Source organism: Alligator mississippiensis, chromosome 5 (genome assembly GCF_030867095.1).
Source record: "Alligator mississippiensis isolate rAllMis1 chromosome 5, rAllMis1, whole genome shotgun sequence".
In the NCBI taxonomy this organism is placed as follows: Eukaryota; Metazoa; Chordata; order Crocodylia; family Alligatoridae; genus Alligator; species Alligator mississippiensis.
Genome location: NC_081828.1, coordinates 134,266,593 through 134,285,965, shown reverse-complemented (window position 1 = coordinate 134,285,965; position 19,373 = coordinate 134,266,593). Strand labels below are relative to the sequence as shown.

General features: G+C 41.3%; 1 long non-coding RNA gene across 4 annotated transcripts in view; it reads right to left on the bottom strand.

Moving 5' to 3' along the window:
- Window positions 1–2,611: 2,611 nt before the first annotated feature.
- The window catches only part of LOC132250882 (uncharacterized), a 44,437-nt gene continuing 27,675 nt past the window's right edge, over window positions 2,612–19,373 (bottom strand). Inside the window, exons 2-3 of one of the 4 annotated variants that reach the window (XR_009462558.1) lie at window positions 17,565–19,038; window positions 2,612–3,460 (exon numbers count right to left, since the gene is read on the bottom strand). This is a non-coding gene — a long non-coding RNA (uncharacterized LOC132250882). Of the gene's footprint in view, window positions 3,461–11,937; window positions 19,039–19,373 lie in introns of those variants that run through there. The other 3 variants (XR_009462557.1, XR_009462556.1, XR_009462554.1) reach the window with 3 other exon arrangements.

The window sequence follows — 19,373 nt, the reverse complement described above, 5'->3', positions numbered from 1 at the left end:
TACTCCAGCCTAGTAGCCCTGCACACGTAGACATACAACATTTACTGCGGAACGAATTAAGCTACTCAGTAGTAAACATCTCATGTAGACATGGCCTGTGAGTTCTATTTCTAGCTCTGCCCATGCCTCTTTCTTTCAGCTAGTTTTCTCATTGGCATAAACTGATCCACCTTAGTATTTTATGATGTGTCTTTGAAATTCTTCTTAAGTGCTTCATATATAAAAGGAAGCAAAATTATAATTCCTTTGCCATGAATATTATGCACAAGACTTGCATGACAAAATGATTCCATGATTCATATATAACTCCAAAACACAGACAAAGCTTCATGGTATATTCAGGACAAATAAACACACTGAACTGAAGATTAAAAGAATGCTTTCATTGTTTAGTCTTCCTGGCTACATCTATAAGCTTATGTATCCATAACCCAATCCAAACCTGGCTACATCTATAGTCTCACATACCCATATTTACTCTGTTATCATCCTAGTTCTTCAGTTCCTACTTATCATGCTCTGGAAGTCATGCCATTACCCGAAAGGAGCTATTTTGAAAGATATTGGGACTTGGTTCCAGCGACTTGAGTCTGAGATTCTTCTGTTGACTGCAATAGATTTACTCAATAACTTCAGCAGTGTAACTACTCCCAGAAGTAGACTATGAATTTTCTGAGTTTCTATGAATACTGGAGAACAGGTTGGCTTTACTTCCAATTACAGGCTTAAAGGCAGGACTGGATAATCTAATGGTCTATCATATCTGTCTAGATCAGGGGTGGGAAATTATTTTGGCTGGAGGGCCTCGTGACCTGTCACAGGCCACATCCATCCCTCTCTCTTTCTGTCGCTCTCTGTCTCTCTCTTTATCTTCTCTTCCTCTCTCTTTGTCTCTGTCCCTCTATCTCCCGCCCTCCCTCCAGATCCTGGCCAGAACTGTAGTTCACCAGGAGACCCATCACTCAGCTGTGGATCCAGGGACAGGGGGCTCCTACCACAGTGGATGGGTAGTGGCATTAGTTGTACGTGTGCAGTGGTGTTAGCTGTGGGCACAGCCAGCAGGTTCTGGAGCCCAGAAGCAGAATCTACTGGTGGTGTCCACAGCTGATGATGACGCTCACCCACTGCGACAGAAGTACCTGCCTGGTTCCACGGCTGATGGCAACAGCAGGTTCCAGGTCAGGTCTCTGGGTACGAGCTTCCATCACACCAGGAGGTCAGTGACGTCAGCTGTGGATGCTCCTGGCAGGTTCTGTGTCAGAGCTCTGAAACCTGCCAGTGGTGTCCAGAGCTGCTGCCTGCCTTCCTTGGTAGAAGCCCCCACTCAAGTCCACAGCTGATGCTGTCATATCAAGAGCTGATGCTGCTGGGTGGAAGCAGTCCCTCCCACATGCCCGGCATAATGGAAACAGTCCTACCTACCCACCTGGCATCACATGGTGGTCAGAGCTGGAGCCACTGGCTGCCTGCAAGCCAAATCCAGTGAGTTGGCAGGCACCTGCCCATAGGCCAGATCAAATCTGTTGGTGGGCCAGATTTGGCCCATAGGCCGTATTTTGATCACCTCTGGTTTAGAGACACCTATGTTATGCATTGCTATATCCTCAGAGCATCTCACAGTTATTAAGTGCATCTCCACAGCATTTTTTTGAGGCAGGGAAATCTTATTATTCTGTTTTTATAAAGAGAGATAGAAGACACTTTTTCTGCCACCCTTCTTCCCACCAAGGAATAAAGACTACTTGTAGGCTGTTGATTACAGAATCCAGCCCTCTGCAATGATGTCTTGAATCCTTGTGTTTCACTGCAATCTGGAAATAATACCATGTTCATTTTTACCTCAAATAAGCTGACCTGGATCTGACACTCCTTTGCTTGGAGGTAGCAAATGGTATTTCATAGCCTCTTCTTCTATCTGGCTGCACTTTTGACTGTCAGACTTCATGTTAAATCAGTTGTATGGTTCTCTTTCCAATTCACTGTGAAAAGAATATTCACTGCTTTGACCATGGGATATGCAATTTCATAAAGCTTGAGAGAGAAAACTATCTTGGTGTACCCTGCACTTCAGTAGAAACACAGTCCATTAGAAATCAAATGTTTTGAGGTACATTCTTCCTTTCAGCACAGCAGCCTTAAATGTGTGATGATTATTGAACATATCCACTACATCTTTTTGTCTTAGAAGAATCTCAGATAGCACTAGACCTTTATTTAGTATTTCAATTCACTGAATATTTCAAATCAGAGAGGGAACAGATTAAATATATGAAGGCAGGTGCGGGTTCTCTATACAGCAATTAAAATTCTGGGTAGAGGTGATATCCTTTTATTAAACCAACTAGATATTTGCAAAAAAATGTTGTTATTTGCAAGCTTTCGGGCACACACTCTTCTTCAGGCACAGGAGAATACAAAGATAGTAAAATTTCTATGAATTTTCATTTCCGCCAAGGAGAAATTTTACAATCTCAGTATTCCCCTATGCCTGAAGAAGGGTGTGTGCCCAAAAGCTTGCAAATAAAGAATGTTTTTAGCAAATATCTAGTTGGACCAATACAGCTATAACCTGTACCCCTGGTTCTCTCCACACACACACACACACACACACTTTTAAAAAAAATATTTCAGGGAACAATTTATTGCATGAGAAAGCACAAGATCTACTCCAGTTTCTGAGTGTTAGATACACAATGGATAAACTGGATTTTCCATTTTAACCTCATATATTCTTTTAAGTACCTGCCACATTTATACATGTGAGGAAACACAAGAAAAACACAAATAATAAACAGAAACATTGTTCAGTTTTTTTTTAATTTTAGTGTGCACACCACCACCTTAATGACTCGTTTATGGTTATTTAACATTTACATGGTTGCAAGTGCAAGAAGCTGAGCAGGCTGGATACCTGTTGAAAACCATTGATGGTCCCAACCCTCAAAAATCTGCAGAACGGCAAGCAGTTACAGGTGACGGAGGCAAACTAGTACAATGCATTGGAGATTGAGTGGACAGAAAAAGAAAATGTAAAATGTGAACAGTCCTGGAAAGTGACCACAGCTCTCCATCTGCTTAGTCATTATCAGACTGCACTTTGTTATATTTGATTTGGCCAAGGTGATGATCGTTGAAGACAAACTCAGAGGATGAAGTGATGGGTTTATGGAATTTTGGCTTAGAAATTTTTCCAAAGCATAAGGGCAGGAGCAAAATGAAGGAAAGCCTGAAAATGCATGCCAAAGCAGCCTGCGATTTGAGGCTTATAGGACTGTTGTAATGAATAGGAGTCATGGTTATAAGCAGGAGTCAACTTTGTGATAAGATAGTGAAGTCCAGTGAGGCTGACATGTCCTAAATTTCAAAGCCCTTGACAATAAGTTTGGGAGTTACGATCACTCAGCTGAAAGCAGACCAGAGACTGTCTCCTTGTTCCAAGCATCTTCTTCTTCAGTTGTACCTAGAAAGATATACATTTTTTAAAATCACTTTTTCATAGATTTCAGACATTAGGGCTGGAAGGGACCTCGGAAGATCATCGAGTCCAGACCCCCGCCCAAAGGGCAGGAAGTCAGCAGGGATCATAGGATCCCAGCAAGATAAACATCCAAATTTCTCTTGAAGGAGTTCAAAATAGGTGCTTGAACCACCTCCAATGGCAGGCTGTTCCAGACCTTGGTGGCTCAGACCTTAAAGAAATTCTTCCTTATGTCCAGCCTGAAACGGTCTTGCAGGAGTTTGTAACCATTCGACCTTGTCATCCCTTGCGGGGCTCTGGTGAACAAAGGTTCCTCCAGATCCTGGTGAACTCCCCTGATAAACCATTAGGTAGCCATCAGATCACCCCTGAGCCTGCGCTTTTTCAGGCTAAAGAGCCCCATAGCTCTCAGCCTGTCATCGTAAGGTCTGTTTTCCTGACCTCTGATCACGCATGTGGCTCTTCTCTGCACTCTCTCAAGCTCCTCCGCATCCTTTTTGAATTGTGGAGCTCAAAAGTGGACACAGTACTCCAGCTGCGGCCTCACCAAGGCTGAGTACAATGGGAGAATGATGTCCTGGGATTTGCTTGAGAAGCATCTATGGATGCAAGCCAGCGTTTTGCTCACTTTACTAGCCGCAGCATCACATTGAAGGCTCATGTTCATCTTGTGGTCAATCTTTCACTGCATTTCCTACTCATTCAAACACCATAGCCTGAGTCCTTTGAAACTGAGGCTAGATCCTCAGCAATTGTAAGTTGGCATCATCCCATCTTAGTCAGTCAACTGACATTAATTTATACTAGCTGAAGAGCTGGCCCAGAGCTGCAGAAAATGAACAATGCAAACAGATTTCCTTCACTGCTCAGCATTTGTTGAGAGATCTTTGACAGAACATGAGCAATGGTGTTCGTCTCGGAGCTGAGCTTACAGTTGAGAGAGACTGTTGGTAACTCATGTTCAAGGTTAAACCGGGTAAAGCAAGCAGTGCATATTTTGGAATATCATGTTGATCAAAGACTTAAAAAACATCCTCACGAAAGACAACAACAGTGAATTAACTTTAAACTTTTCATGTCAAAAAGTGGTATTTTCAAAGGAGAAAAATCAGAAGTTGTGCTGCTCACCTTACAGAACACATTGGGTACGTCTACACATCACCCTACATCACCATAGCAATGCCCTAGATTGCTATATGACATGCTACGGCAACACAGCGATCACGTGAGTCTACATGTGACCAGCAGCTACTTGGCCATAGTGGCATGCTCCCCCATTTCAGTGTGCTGCTATGGCAAAGTAGCAGCTAAAACTAACCATGTGCTGCGCATACAGCGCAGTATGGGCAGTTATTGCACCATGCTTTAATGCATGGCGCAGTAACAATGGTGCAGTAACAATGTCACCATAGGGCAACATGTGGATGTGCCCACTGTGTACTTTTCCTTAGTCATTCTCTATGCACTAGCAGTAAAACATGGGCTGCTTTGGGAGGGACGGGGCATTAGCTTTATTAAAGTCAGTCATTCAACTGCCAGTCTTGCAACTAGCACTGAGAGGAAAAAGTCCTTTACCAAAGTGATATAGCCACCAACTCATCTTATATAATTTTGTTTCCACTCTAAAATATGTGATTCAGAATTTTTCCAATGTGTATGTATGGTTATGGATCTGTGATGTCTCTGTGATGCCTTTAAAAAAACAAACAAACAAAACGCCATATGGTGACAGCTTGACAGCTCATGCTTAACTACTTTTCCAGTAGTAGAGCTGGAAGTAGTTTCTCTGGAGGATGGAAAAGGAGGAAAACTATTATCCATTTCCTTTGGTGACACAGTTCACCCTTGCATACTTTAGTATCATCCTGGGCCCGTAAGGTCAAATAGATGCTCCTTTGCACCACATGAACTAGGTGTGAAGTCCAACAAGAAACTCCATTGCTGATGTGTCCACATCTTTTCATTGTCAAAGTAAGTGAAATCTTAGATACACCTAAGTACTGGGGTTGTGTTTGAGAGTGACACATTCTAACCTAACCTGTATTTCCAAATGAAATGTTAGGAGACTTAACTCTCTCTGATAGGGCCTCATTATACCTTACATTGCGAGCTGCACAAATGTTGATGGGTGTTATTGCTAGCTTGAGTTTGGAGCAGTCACACTTCAGGCCAGCAGGGGCCTGGAGGACTGACAGGTAAGAATATCAGCCCTCTGCCCCATTTTGAACTCCCCTTCCGCCTGCCCCAGTCCCCTGGGGCTCCTCTGATTCCCCCCACCCTACCCCTGGGGCTTCCCTTCTGCTGCTCAGGTTTCCCCCCCAACCCCCTCCCTCCCTACTTGGACATGCCCACACCATCTGGCCCAGGGGAGCAGGCAGGGAAGGGTTAACTTGCTTGCTCAGCTGCTGCTGCTGGGCTGCTGCTCTTCTCCAGGCTGAGCCTGCCCAGAGTATAGAGCAATGGAGGTGGCAGTGGCCTGGCCCTTCCCTGTCCCTGGCTCCCCCAGGACAGACATGGGCAGCCACAAGTAAGTGGAGGTGGGCAGGGAGCCAGCAAGCAGCAACCTGCAGGGCTGGGGAGTGGGGATCAGCAGGGCCTGATCCAGGCCACTGTGAGGGGGGAAAGGAAGGGGAGGCAAGAGGGGTGTTTACACTAAGGTGTAACCTAGAGTGGCTACACCTTACTGTAACATGGATCAAAGATAATCCTGCCCTAGAGGGGTGTAACTTTTAGCCGCCTAACAAGTGCTTTAAACTAGTTTCAGGTGTTATTGAGAGAACAATCCATGTGTCAAGAGCTCCAGGAGCTGCCCAAAATTACCAAGTAACAAGGGCCATAGATAATTGAAACCCAGTTCTCAGATTGCTGCAAGCTAGAATGCAGGCCTACAAACAGTTGCACAATTACCGTCCAAATCTCTCAACAAATGCTACACAAGGAAGGAGAGCTTTGTGTATCACTCATTTTCTGCATCCAACAAGTGTGACCCTCCAGAAGAATTTAGTAGAAATAGAGAAGGTACACAGATGGATAAAAGGATGATTAAGGTATAGAGAGGCTTCTTTACAAGAAGGGACTAAATAAACTTGAACCTCAGCTTAGAAAAAAAGGTGACCTATAGGAGACTTAGTTGAAATCTATAAAATAATGAATGGTTCAGAGAAAGTAAACAGAGATTTACTAGTTATATCTGTTACTATACTAGAGCTATGGGACATGAAGTTACAGGTGAAGAATGTAAACTAGCACAATACATTGGAGGCTGAGCAGACAGGAAAAGAAAACACAAAATATGAGCGGTCCTGAAAAATGATAGCTGCTCTCCATCTGCTTAGCCATTATCAGACTGCAGTTAACTATATTTGATTTGGCCAAGGTGATGATTGTTGAGGATAAACTTGGAGGATGAGGAGGTGGTGGGTACAAGTTTAAAACAAACAAAAGGAAGTATTTTTTACAGAGCACATAATTTGCCTTGTGGAACTAATTATCACAAGATGTTAAGAGGGAGGGGATGACCTTTTTGGCAGATGTACCACTAAGCCCCCTGCCCTCCCTCAGTATTGCTCCCATCCCTTTCCCCTGCCTGATCCGCTGCTCTACTGCCCTGTGCTCCCTTCCCTAGCTGCCACTCTGCTTTTCTCCCTGCCCTGTTGCTGTGTTCCCTGATCCTTCCCCATTTAGCCACATGCCACAAAGAGCCTGGTTGCACCATTTATGGCATGCATGCCATAGCTCGGCCACCCTGCAATAAATTGTTCTGCCTCCCCGATATACCATGTGCCACACAGAGGCTACCTGAACTACTTGTGCAGGTTGGCTACCCCTGTTCTAGAGGGTAATGGTTTAACCAGGTTCAAAAGAGGATTGGACAGTTTCATGCAGGATAACTTCAGCAATGGGCATTAAACATGAGCTGATAACCAATTACACCAGGAGGGGTATATCCCATTATTAAGCACCTAAATCGTGTTGTCTCCCAGTAAGTATAAACATTTGGGGCCAAATTCAGATCACTTTTGTACTGCAGTAAGTCCATGGGAGCTCCCTCTTGCCCTTCCTTCTTACTGCTGGAGGCAAGCAGACTATTTTGATGCCTGCACGCAGAGGCATTGGGTGAAGTCCGTATCAGTGACAAGTTAAAGGAATACTGTTTTACTAAATAGACAGCAAATGTTTTTCTTTCCCCAATTCTTTCCTGCCATTTAGAACTTGAGCCAAAAGCTTGGGCATGAGATTGCAGAATTTCACCTAGCCACTAAAAACAAACCCTTTAACTTACAACCAAGTTGTAAATAGAGGCTGTGGGCTTTGAAATAAACTCCTAAATTAGTCCACTTACAAGACTGAAGTGTACACATTTAAAGAGGCCTGGCCTGCTGTGTTTAATTTTTAGGATGACAAAATATAGACTGGAAATGATTCTTCCATGATCTTCCTCTGCTTTCAAAAAGACAGCAGCAAATGTCATTAAACGTGGAGACTGGTTTGGAGTATGGTTAGATAGACAAATAAAATGTGTCTGGATTCTGTGCTATAGAAAGATGAATAAGGCCATGGACATCCTGAATAAAAGATGTGCCATCCCTGATATGGCCTTGTGCGAGCTGCCAAAAGTACTGTTTTAATTGCATCTGGCTTTTATTCATCAGAGAGGTTAAAAATAAAATTCTCTACAGCTTTTCTGCTGTAAACAATATAGTGATCATATTCCCAGACAGAAGAGGTATATTTATCCACACAGTCTGCATCAAATTTGCGACAGCATTCTAGTAAATGGATATCTATCTTGCACAGCTGTTTCCATGACACTAGCCAGCAGAAGGTTGTGTTCTGATGGAGATAATAAAGTAGCCTTTTTTCATGGAGTACCTTGCTATCTGAATGACTCCTAAAGAATTTCTTTCCAAGGCTAATTCTACAGCCTTTTGATGTTGATCCAGAGATGGATATTGAAAACGTATGTTGATCCAATCAAATTATTTTGATTTAAAGAGAAGTCAGAAACTATTTATAACAAAAGATATTTTTCCACTCTGGTCCTGTAAGGTGATATGTTGCCTTCAATTCCTACTGAAATTAATAGAAAGGAAGAGCTCCGTCAGCACCTGGTACAATTTGGCCATTATTTTGTGAGAGTTGAAGTAGAAAGTAGCAAGACACTGAAGTTTTCATATCTGCTGGAAAATAAGCTGTTTTGACATAAATCATCCATATGGGCTAAGCATGGTGTGTTATTTAAAAAAAATAAAGTGTGTCCTTGAGGTTTTATTTTTAATCATGATAATACAGCTTAGGAGAAGCATATGTTTAGAAAGAAAAATCAAGGCATAGGTGTCAAATCTGTTTCTACAATTTCTGCTTAAGCAGTGGCCAGACTTAACAATTTGATGCACTGTAAGTAATGTCTCACAGCAACCCCCAGTTCTGTTGCAGCAGGGCACAGTTCCAGAAACCCTTACTCACAATAATAGTCCCAGTAAAAACAGTGACTAAGGAGTTTGCATGAAGGAGGATTAGCAGAACTGTGCCCTAAAAGTATAGCAAAGCCCAAATAATGTGTGAGAATAGCAAAAATATGTACGCAGAATTTTCACATATTAGTCACTTAAGAAGTTTCAACATTGTCATAATGTCATCCTTTCAGTCAATCGCTCTTTCCTTTTCTGACTTCTAACAGGAGCAGCAACAAAACAGTGACATGATAAATGGAAATAGAAAGAGAGAGAGATGCACAGACACATCATATTTGGAAGAAGATATTGAGTGGCTGCTGCCCAATGAGGATATCTGTATGCTTATTCAACAGCCTTAGAGCTGAAAATGAACATGGCATTATTGACAAAAATATATTTCTGTTGGGGAAAAAAAAATCTCCTGGAGAACATCTTGGGTTCAATTTTAAACTTGGGTAGGAATAACTATTAAAAAGAAGTTGATCTATGTCTCAATTCTCATTAGCAGCTATACACTGCCAGATCTGTATGTTTCTAGCAAGTGGTCACACTTACATCTCTGCATCCCTCTCTTGATGTATATTTGCTTCTATCTCATCTGCTTGCCTATTTTAACATAGATTTCCTAGCAGTTTCTTTACTGAATATACGATGCCTTCATGGTAACTAGGATTTGTGTTCTGTGCTCATCTTTGGCTGAAACTAGGCTGCAAACATCAAAAGTAACATTTATGACTAGGAAATAGGAACCACCAGAAATGCATATCTAGCATCTATCTATCTCAGATACTTGCAGAGCACTTCTGTCAAACTTACCCTGTTTTGCAGGATGGATCCAGACCAAGGGGTTCCTCATTGACTGGATCTAGGTATAATGGGGTGAGCAGCGGTGGCAATGTGAAAGTTAACAAAACTGTCTCTTGTCTCCCTACTGCCAACACATATTCTCAATGGGGGCACTGGAGCCTGGCAGGTTCTATCCCCACTTGGACTGGGAATCTGGGGATCAGGGCATCAGGGAGCCCTGTGGGTGACATCCTGTCCACAGGCTGCATATCTGACACCCCTAATTTACAGCAACTGTTGGTGCATTAGCTGTTTTGCATGGTATTATGTTTCAGCTACCACCTCTGTGATGATTGCTCCTTTTACCCCCCGTTTCTTTTTCTGTGTCTGGTCTGGCATTGCCACCTTACTCTCTTATCTCCTACAAGATATTTTGTCCTGTTATATACGATATATTAAGACCTGTTGTCTTTCCTGCCTAGTGTAGGGGGGCTGGACCGGATGATGTTGCGAGGTCCCTTCCAGCCCCTTACGATCTATGAATCTATGAAACTCCACTCTCTCTCTGTCATGTCCCAGCTGTAGTTGCCATATTTAATTCTTCTCACTACTCCAACCCCATAACTAGGGTATTCAATCCTGCTGCTTCTTCCTGTTTAACGTTTCCAAAATGTATCATTTCTTTCCCATCCTCCCTGGTATGAAATCCTTGGCAATCTCTTGCCATGTCAGTTGATAACCTGGCCTCCTTGCTGCTTATCATTTTTGTCAAATTAAAATTCATCCACTTTTCCTCTTGCTCTAAACATTTCAGCCCTTTCCTCAAACTCCTTCACTCTCTTTCTGATTTTAACATACCTATTTCCTCAGGTTCAAGGTTGCGCTCGATGGTCTCATTCCCTCCTTCTTTACTCCCAACTGTTCTTTCATCTCCTTTTCTCCTAACTGGCCTCTTCTCCCTCATACCAGACCTTATATTTAGAACAGATCCCTACTACTCAATTGCAAAATACTCTCCTCCCTCGCTCCATCATTAATGATAACTAGTTCTGAAATTTTTTGTAGGCTCATCTCATCACTCTTCTTCCCAAACATAGAGGGCCAGCATTAGCCCCAGGAACAGGATGCCAGGAAGTATGTCATACTTTTACAACTCCTTTAAAACAGGGATTTGTCCTGAAAAAAATTAGATGAAAATCCACCCAGGGTTCCACACCCCTCCTGACAGTAAAGCTCTCAAGGAAATCCAAGAAAGTCCAATCCACAGTGTATGTGTGTGCATGCATGCATGCTCATTCTCTCTTTTGGTATTTAATAGTATTGTAGACTGTTTTGCCTATATTGAGCTCTAAGTTGATTTATACCTTTCTTTCTAATCCAACCCTGGCCAAAAATATGTCATCTTATTTTCTGAAAGAAATAACTCTTTGAAGTGAGATTTTTGCATTTTTAAAAATACAGTAAAAGCTCTGTTATCCGGCACCCCCTGGGAATGGACAATGCTGGTTAATCAAATATTCCAGTTAATCAAAAGTGCACCATCTGGTGCACTCCCCAGCGTCAGTATGCCGGGGGACAGGAAGGGGGGCCCTGCGCAGGCTGCTTTGCCCTGGGCCATGGGCTGAAGAAGTGGCAAGAACTCTGCTCGCGGTGGCACCTGAAACCTGGAAGTGGTACTTTCAGTTTTGCTTTTGCCACATCCCTCGGATGCTGGTTAATAGAGATTTCCAGCTAATAAAGTGCCGGTTAACACAGCTTTTGCTGTATATGTAATCTTTGACACAGGGATAAAGATTCTGCCAAGTTGGATTGGCTGCTTTCCAGTTACTGGAGTATGAAACTATAATAAACGTCCATACTATTTGCTCCTATGGGCTGCGTATGACTGTAGCTCAGTGATACGACTTATCTGTATATATTGTAACATTTTTCAGTTAGCCCTGAAGCCTTTTTTGGCATGTGGCAGGCCTCTTAGTGGAGATAGATATGCCACAGCCCATGTGGCAGGCAACAAGCCAGTTTGTTATATGACTAAGTAGGCAAACCAGAATGTGAAATGCCTTGGATCTCACTGTGAATTGTCCTGTGTCCCCCAATAAGCTGGCATACTTTCTTCCATTTTCATAAGCAGTTCTCTTTTATGGGCACTCTCTGAGACATGGGATTAGATAATTGGTATATGGCAGCATAGGTTCATTGAAGGAAAACATGGCATGGTGAGCTAAACCAGCTGAGGTACCATTTATTTGTTTTTTGGTAAAAGCATTTTTTAAAATAGTCTCAAGGGTAGTTTCTCCTCTCTCATTGTGACCAGATTTAGCATATGTTACAAAAAAAAAAGTACATTCTTTTAGCCTGGATCTCACTCAACAGTGCTACTCGACCCATCTACAGCCCCACACAAACATGTCAACACCCTTCAAGGCTACAAGCAGGTAGCATACAAGTGCATGTCATGGCAGTACAATGAAACTAGGAGCAATGGAGAGACCCTTTGCTCCTACCATTTGGGCAGTATGTGCATGTGTTTAAAATGGAATCATCAGCAGGTCGAATGAAGGGTCTTTCTATGCTGCTCCAGACCCTCGAGGCACATTCTCAGTATGTACCATGACATCCTGATAGTATCCTGTGGACTCCCACAGGCCATCACAGGCTTACTATCTCTTATGAGCCAACTACAGCTTTTCTTACATTGGGGAAGTAGTATAGAGAACCAATTGATTTTAACCCCCTATTGTTAAAATCAATTATTGTTAAAATCATAACCCCCATGTATTTTAACCCCCTATCAACAGGAAGCCTTCTTCTCCCCTGCTGTGCAGCATGGCTGGTCAATTAAAGTAATGTAAAGTAAGCTAAAAATGCATTCTGGAAGGCCACCAGTCTAGGAATGAATTTCTTTAAAAAGAGAGTTTACATATTAGAACCAATGATGCTATACATACCATGCTGGTTGCTATGGTAACTACTCTTTCTACTTGAATAGCAAAATCAATAATTGCCTAAATCCTCCTCTGTGTGTTGAGACTTTATGGCTTTTAACTGCACCAGAGACCCATCTTCTTCCTGTGTATCAGAGGGGGGAAAAAAAGTAACAAATCACAAAAATGGGTGATTTGTTAGTTCCACTCATAATACATCCTATCCCAAGATGATGCCTAAATCTCACACACAGTTTTGAATAGCAGTGTCGCTTACTCCGTTTTATTTTATGGAAGGAAATCCCATTCTCTTAGGACTAGCTGCATTGCAGTAAATCATGAACTGACTCTACACCAGTCAGAATTGCTGATATCAGTAAGCTGTTGTAGTCTCTAGTCCAGACCTGGGACTTCCTGATTCTCTTTCCAAGCACTTGAATTTGAAGAGAGTTAAAGCAATTTGAGTTATAGAATTTGGTTACCTAGATTTTTACTTGAAGATGCAACCATTTATCATTCCAGAACATTGTCTTCTGCAGGAAGGTTTTTCATTTCATTTAGGACAAGTTCTCTGCTGGTCTATATAATTCTTTAAATACTACCAAACACCTTGGGCTCAGCTCATCCTTTACTGGGGAAAATATGTAGGTAACTATATTTTAATGTCACCCATTGCTGATGTCACAAAAGACATCATTCAGAATAGGCTGTGAGATTTTTTTCTTGTTGCTTCTTACATGAGAAAGTGGTTGCAGCTAAAGTTTAACCATTTCCATTAGTGAAAGACATTCTGTGTCCCTTTGAACTAAATCCTACAGACTTCAATGAGATCAAACCCACTTTTTAGCATATTTTAAGGACTGAGACGTTGACTGAAAAGAAGAGCTGTAGTACCCATTTTAGGAAGAAACATGAAACACATTTCAGGCTACCCATTCAGGCTGTAAGACAAATCCCTCTTGGAGTGCCTTCAGTAATACTTCCCATCGATCTCACTGCTCTTTCCATTTGCTACCATTTGAAACATCTCCTTTCTCCTTTTGTGATAATATCCACCTACCAATCGCAACAAGATCCGAGTCATGAAACTCAAATGTGTTGAGACCATGATCCTGTTCTACAAAAATATACTATTCCATTTAATTATGCTACATAAGGTATAAAAATTAATAATGAATGGTAATAATCACATCATTTTTCAGAGCACTGGTGGCATTAGGGCATGTCTACATGTCTTTGTACAGTGATGTTGCTACAACGGTATGGGCAGTTACTGTGCCATGCGTGCAGCACATGGTTAGATTTTGCTGCTACATCACCATAGCAGTGAGCTATAATCAGGTAGCACACTGCTATGGCGACGTAGCTGGTGATCATGTGTAGACCCATGTGATCGCTATGTCACCATAGCACACTGAATGGAAATGTAGCTAGGATGGTCCAGGAATTATGTGAGAGGCAATTAGGGTGATTCTTTTTATTGGAACATCTGCATAATTGGGATGGAGTTAGCGAAGCTTTTGAATGCAAGACATTTTTCATCAGGTCAAAAGAGTGAATGTCTTGCATTTGACTGCTTGTCTACCTCCATCCCAACACTGTAGTCAATCCAGTAAAAGATATCAGTCTCAGAACACTGGCTCAAATGCTGCCCTTAGACCTGAAACAGGCAATTTTCTATGAACAGAAAGTATAGGTGGAGGAATCATATTTTCCATTTCTTTTGGACACTACAAAGGGTTTCTATTTGGGAGAAGGGGCAATGAGGGCAGACAGCTGGATGGCCAACTGGGTGGGTTATAAACTGTCTCCCTTCCAGCACTGTGGAGAATCTCCAGGAAATATAATCTGGGCCACGACTGCATTATCTTTCATCCATGGAACTTCAGGAGCCTATTATTTCAGCACACATGTGGAGGGAGGCTGAAGTATTCAGGACTGGGTTCTTCAGTATTCAGTAGGTCAAAACTTACAGGCCAGAAATCAACTCTGATGTCTTTTGTCACACAGGCCTTACTGATGTCTCACGCTATCCGTTAAAAAGAAACTAAGGGTCTCTCTTGTGAATTTAGCCACCACTGAAGCGTTGTTCCTGCTTTCTCTTCCTAATCATCAAGAATCTTGACAGGACTTTACAAACACATCTGGTGATCAGCATGGGGGAGAAGGGGGAGGGCAGATTGGGTTCACAAAGAACAAGATTGAGGGGATAACTTCCCTTCTTCAGTAATTGGATGATGGATCCAAAGATTTTGAAAAACTCCTGTCACTTATAATTTTGGGTTTCCAGGCTTTGAGGTACTATGCATCATAATTTCCTTATTAATCAACATCCTTTTGTTAAAAGCATCTCTCCCTGAAATAGTGGAACCCACAAAATTTAACCCCAGCTTCCTGAAAGACTCTCTCAAGGAACTCCCCTGACATGTTAGCATCAACTCTTGTTTTTCAGGGCTTGGTGGAAGTCCCCCAGCGTGCTTTGAGATTGTTTCTTTACTAAACTTGTCAGCTTCTGGAACAGCAGTGCAGTGAAAAACGCATACGAATGAAGCCCCTGACACAAAGTTTATAAGGTTGACATGAAGCAAGCAATGGCTGGAATGTAAGAATATATCTGCTCCTAGATACCTGGCAGTAATTGAGGCTTCGATGGAGAAATGTGTTACTTTAGCTGCTCACTGCAGAACCTGTTTGCCTGCTTGAAATTCATAGAAATTCCTATTATTGAGTCGGTTTATTGTAGCTGATGAAAATGGTACCATTTCTCTCTTTGACCTGCTTCTGCCATCTGCCTTTTATTTATCCAAAGACCTTCGCTCACTTTTACTTTGATTGTTGACAAACGTATGCTTTCCAAAGTAGGCATTTGTAGCATATGGATGACTCTGTTTTCCACTTGAACCCTAAATAATCAGGGGCAAACAGAGTTACTACAGAGTAATTTGGCTTTGATTTTACTCTCTAGTAATTTTGCTGTGTAGGAATAATTTGGACATGTGACCAGTTTTACACAGTTGGCTATCCTCAGTTTGCCACTTGGGGGTAGAAGAGCTGGTTTGCATTAAGGAAATATCCCTGCTGGGTTAAGACCTTGCAAAAGAAAGACACATGACTGATGGGCCAAATTACACCAATGTAACTTGCACAAGTATATAGCTAATTTTCCTTTCGAAGGGTCTCTTTATGCCAGAGCACAGTGACCTGTATCAATATAATGCTGTGCATTATTTTTCTGCTTCATTTTACTAAGAAGTTAAGTTCATTTGCTCCATAGCAAATGTGTGTTAGAACCCCTAGCTTTTCCCCAAATCTTGTATCTCAGCAAGCTGAGTTGTCTCCTCCAGTACCAAAGACAAGACGATTTTTTAACTTGTTCCACAGAGAATCGCTGTCAAGCTGCCAGCATATTGCTGAAACAGTTAGAAGCTGAAAAGCATATCCTCAAGGCATTTATACAATGGCCAGAAGGAAAGGACTTGAATTAAATACCCTTGCAGAAGTCTTATTTTTTGACTGGCCTATCCTGAATGGGGTTGGATGCTCTACAGTCAAGGAAAGCAGTGCATTGGTTTGGAAAATCAACATTTACCTTAAATACTTTTCACCATAAAATAAATGCTGTTCAGTACACCAGTTACTAGGGAAACAGTAGATATAAAACACTCAGCAACAATGGTAATAATGAACTGGCTAGGTTATAGCATTATACTGTTATAGAAATAAGAGCAAGGCACATATAGAATACTGGATATACTTGAATCCACTGGAATCCAATCCTCCTCTGAAGTACTCACTGGCTGCAATGACTTCATAAGCATATGGTTCATCGCTTACTTGAAAATGCTTTGAATATGTAAAGTAGTTAGAGATACTTGCATACCTGGTCTACTTTACTGTTTAAGATACAAAATGAGCTAGTCAAAGATGATGGAATCCTGTAGTGATGTCTGATAGTTCCCTCATAGCATAACTTGTTTTAGCCACCCCATTAGCCGGTTCCTACTTTATAATTTTTGTACTAATTCCTATCTTCTCCAGTTTTGGTAATTTTTTTCCATGGGGCACTGCATCAAATGTTTCAATGAAGTTTTCAAATAGGTTATACCTACTGCATTTTCCTTAGCTAGAAAATATGTTACCTTATCAAAGAAAGCCAGCTCATTACCTTGGACAAATCCATATTGAAATTTATTGCATATATATATATTTCATGGCTTTAAATTACTGTTTCCTTTAGGATGTATTCTAAAACTTTGTGTGCTGTTGAAGTCAGTCTGTAAATTACTTGAAATAATTTCCACCTGTTCCCACCCATCCCTTCTCTCCCTTAAAATATAGGTAATATATTAGCTATTCTCCAATTACATGATACCAGTCCTGATCTGATAAATTCATTAAACATCCTGTCTACCAGACATGTGATTTCATGTGTTACTTCTGTCTGGCATAGACATCACCTAACTCCCCCATTCTTCAGTCATCCTGACTTTGACAACCAAAGCCAAGTATGCATTTAGCTTTGCATCACACCTAGACTAATTTTAAATCTCTGCCTCCTTTTTACTGTATAGCAACCCCCTTTCTTTATTTCTTGTTCTGTTTAGAAGAAACAGAAAATGAAGAGCCTTGTGGGTTAGAGAAGACTTGCTCTTTGTTATAATTTCCTTTGCAATTCAGCCTGACTATTGGTAATTCTTACTTTATCCCTATACTACCTGACTGCTGTAGCTTCCTTTTAATAATCAACCCCTTTTTCCCATTTCTTGTAGGCACTCTACATACCCATAACCTCCTGTTTCATGAAGTTATTCATTTGGTTTGGTTTAAAGCCATTCCCCCCAAGCTTTTACCATTGCTTAATATGAATGTTGCTGGCACACTTTGCACATGTATCACTGCATTTAAGCAGAACTTACTCACCTGATCTAAGGTTACTTTCTATAACTTCTTCTATGGTCCCCTCAATGAAGTCTAAAATAGGATCACTTCTTGTTGGCTCTGTAACTTTTTTGTCTGCTGTCAGCTGCTGCATTCAGGAATAGGGATTTAAAGATGCAGAATGCATGGAACAATTATCTCCATGCACAGCCCTTCAAGTGCACATAATGATCTTTGCAGACATTCTGAAACAGATGACAGAGAGTTCCATTTCTATTTCCTGGCAATTATATCAGCAGAACATATTTTATAGAGTTGCAGAGATCTTTGTATTTGTTTGTATTCAGCAGTCTAAGCAAAGCATCTCAGGAAAAAAATACAATATTAGGCAGATTCAGCTGGTGCCAGAAACAAGGGGTAGGAAAAATGTCACAATTATTCAGCAAGTCGTGGAGTTATACAGAAAGAGCATAATTAGTTAGATAAATTGAGGTTACTGGAGTTGCGGGTATCCTTATCATGCTTAAACCTAGATTAAATTATGTGACTAGCCCATGTCCCTACCCCTTCCCAAATATAGTATTGAATCTGCCATACTGAGGCAATATGTGGATCAATTACTGATTTATATTCATTTCAATTAAATAATTTGATTGAATTACTCATCCTTCATGTGTTGTTTTACACTGTGGGGACTTTGAAAGTCTTGACCACAGTCCTTGCTCCAAAGCTGATGAAGAGATGTAGATGCACAGAGTTGGATTTTCAAAAATACCTCACTGGTTTTGGAGCACATGTCCTAAGAGAAAGATTTTTACTGGCACTTGTAGTCTTAAAGTCACTGAGATGCTTCCAAATCTCACCCACAACACCCATTAATTTTAGTCCCTGTTGGATTTCTAAATTCCTTTGTGAATTCTAAAGTCCTTAATTTCTTACTTTTTTAGTATGTAAACAATGCATTACACATAGTAAGTATTGTGCATAACGCATTGTGAGTGAGTCTAACAGTAATACAGGCAGTCCTTGGACTTACGACACAATTGGTTCCTGAAAACTGTGTCTTAAATCGAAACGTTGCAACTTAGAACCAATTTTCTCATAAGGAACAATGTTATAAATGGGGGATTGGTTCCTGAACCAAGGCCCGATACCTTATTTTCACTAAACATACCCCAGGATTTTGTACTTGATCAATTATAGATGAGTAATATAGCTACCTTAATGTATTTATATTGTAAATAGCAACCACATGGATTTGGAAGGACTTCTTTGAGGTGACTTTGCTGGACTTTTGAAAGGCTCTTGGTTGGACTTTTTGAAGAGTTCTTGGCTGGCGTCTTCTCAGGAGTCTTCGCTGCAGGTTTTTCTGGAGTCTTGTCTGCTTTCTTAAAGAAAGTGTCCAAGGAAGTTTGGACAGATGCTCTCCAGGGAGATGAGTGACGCAGTAAACTTGTTCACTGGTATGGCATCGCATCAGATCAAGCGTTGTAAAGTCAAAACTGACGTCAGAAAGCTGAAACAGGGTGTCAATTTATAAACATTGTAAGTGCGAAATGTTGCAACATGAAACATTGTAAGTTGAGGACTCCCTGTACTAGCACAGAAGACCAGGGAAAGTCTGAGGCTGTGTTCATGGCTAAGGCTGGAAGGGCTTATACAAGTTCTCATGTTGGGCATCTCAAAAATCATGCTCCAAGTCTCCTTGATCTTTCTCAACAAATAATCTTTTGGTGTACACCACAATTCATTTGTAAAAGGGATATATATGGGACATTTGAAATCATGTCTCGTTTCCTTCTGACATGAAAATTGGGGCTAAGGCCTTAGTTATACATTATTGTTTTCAAG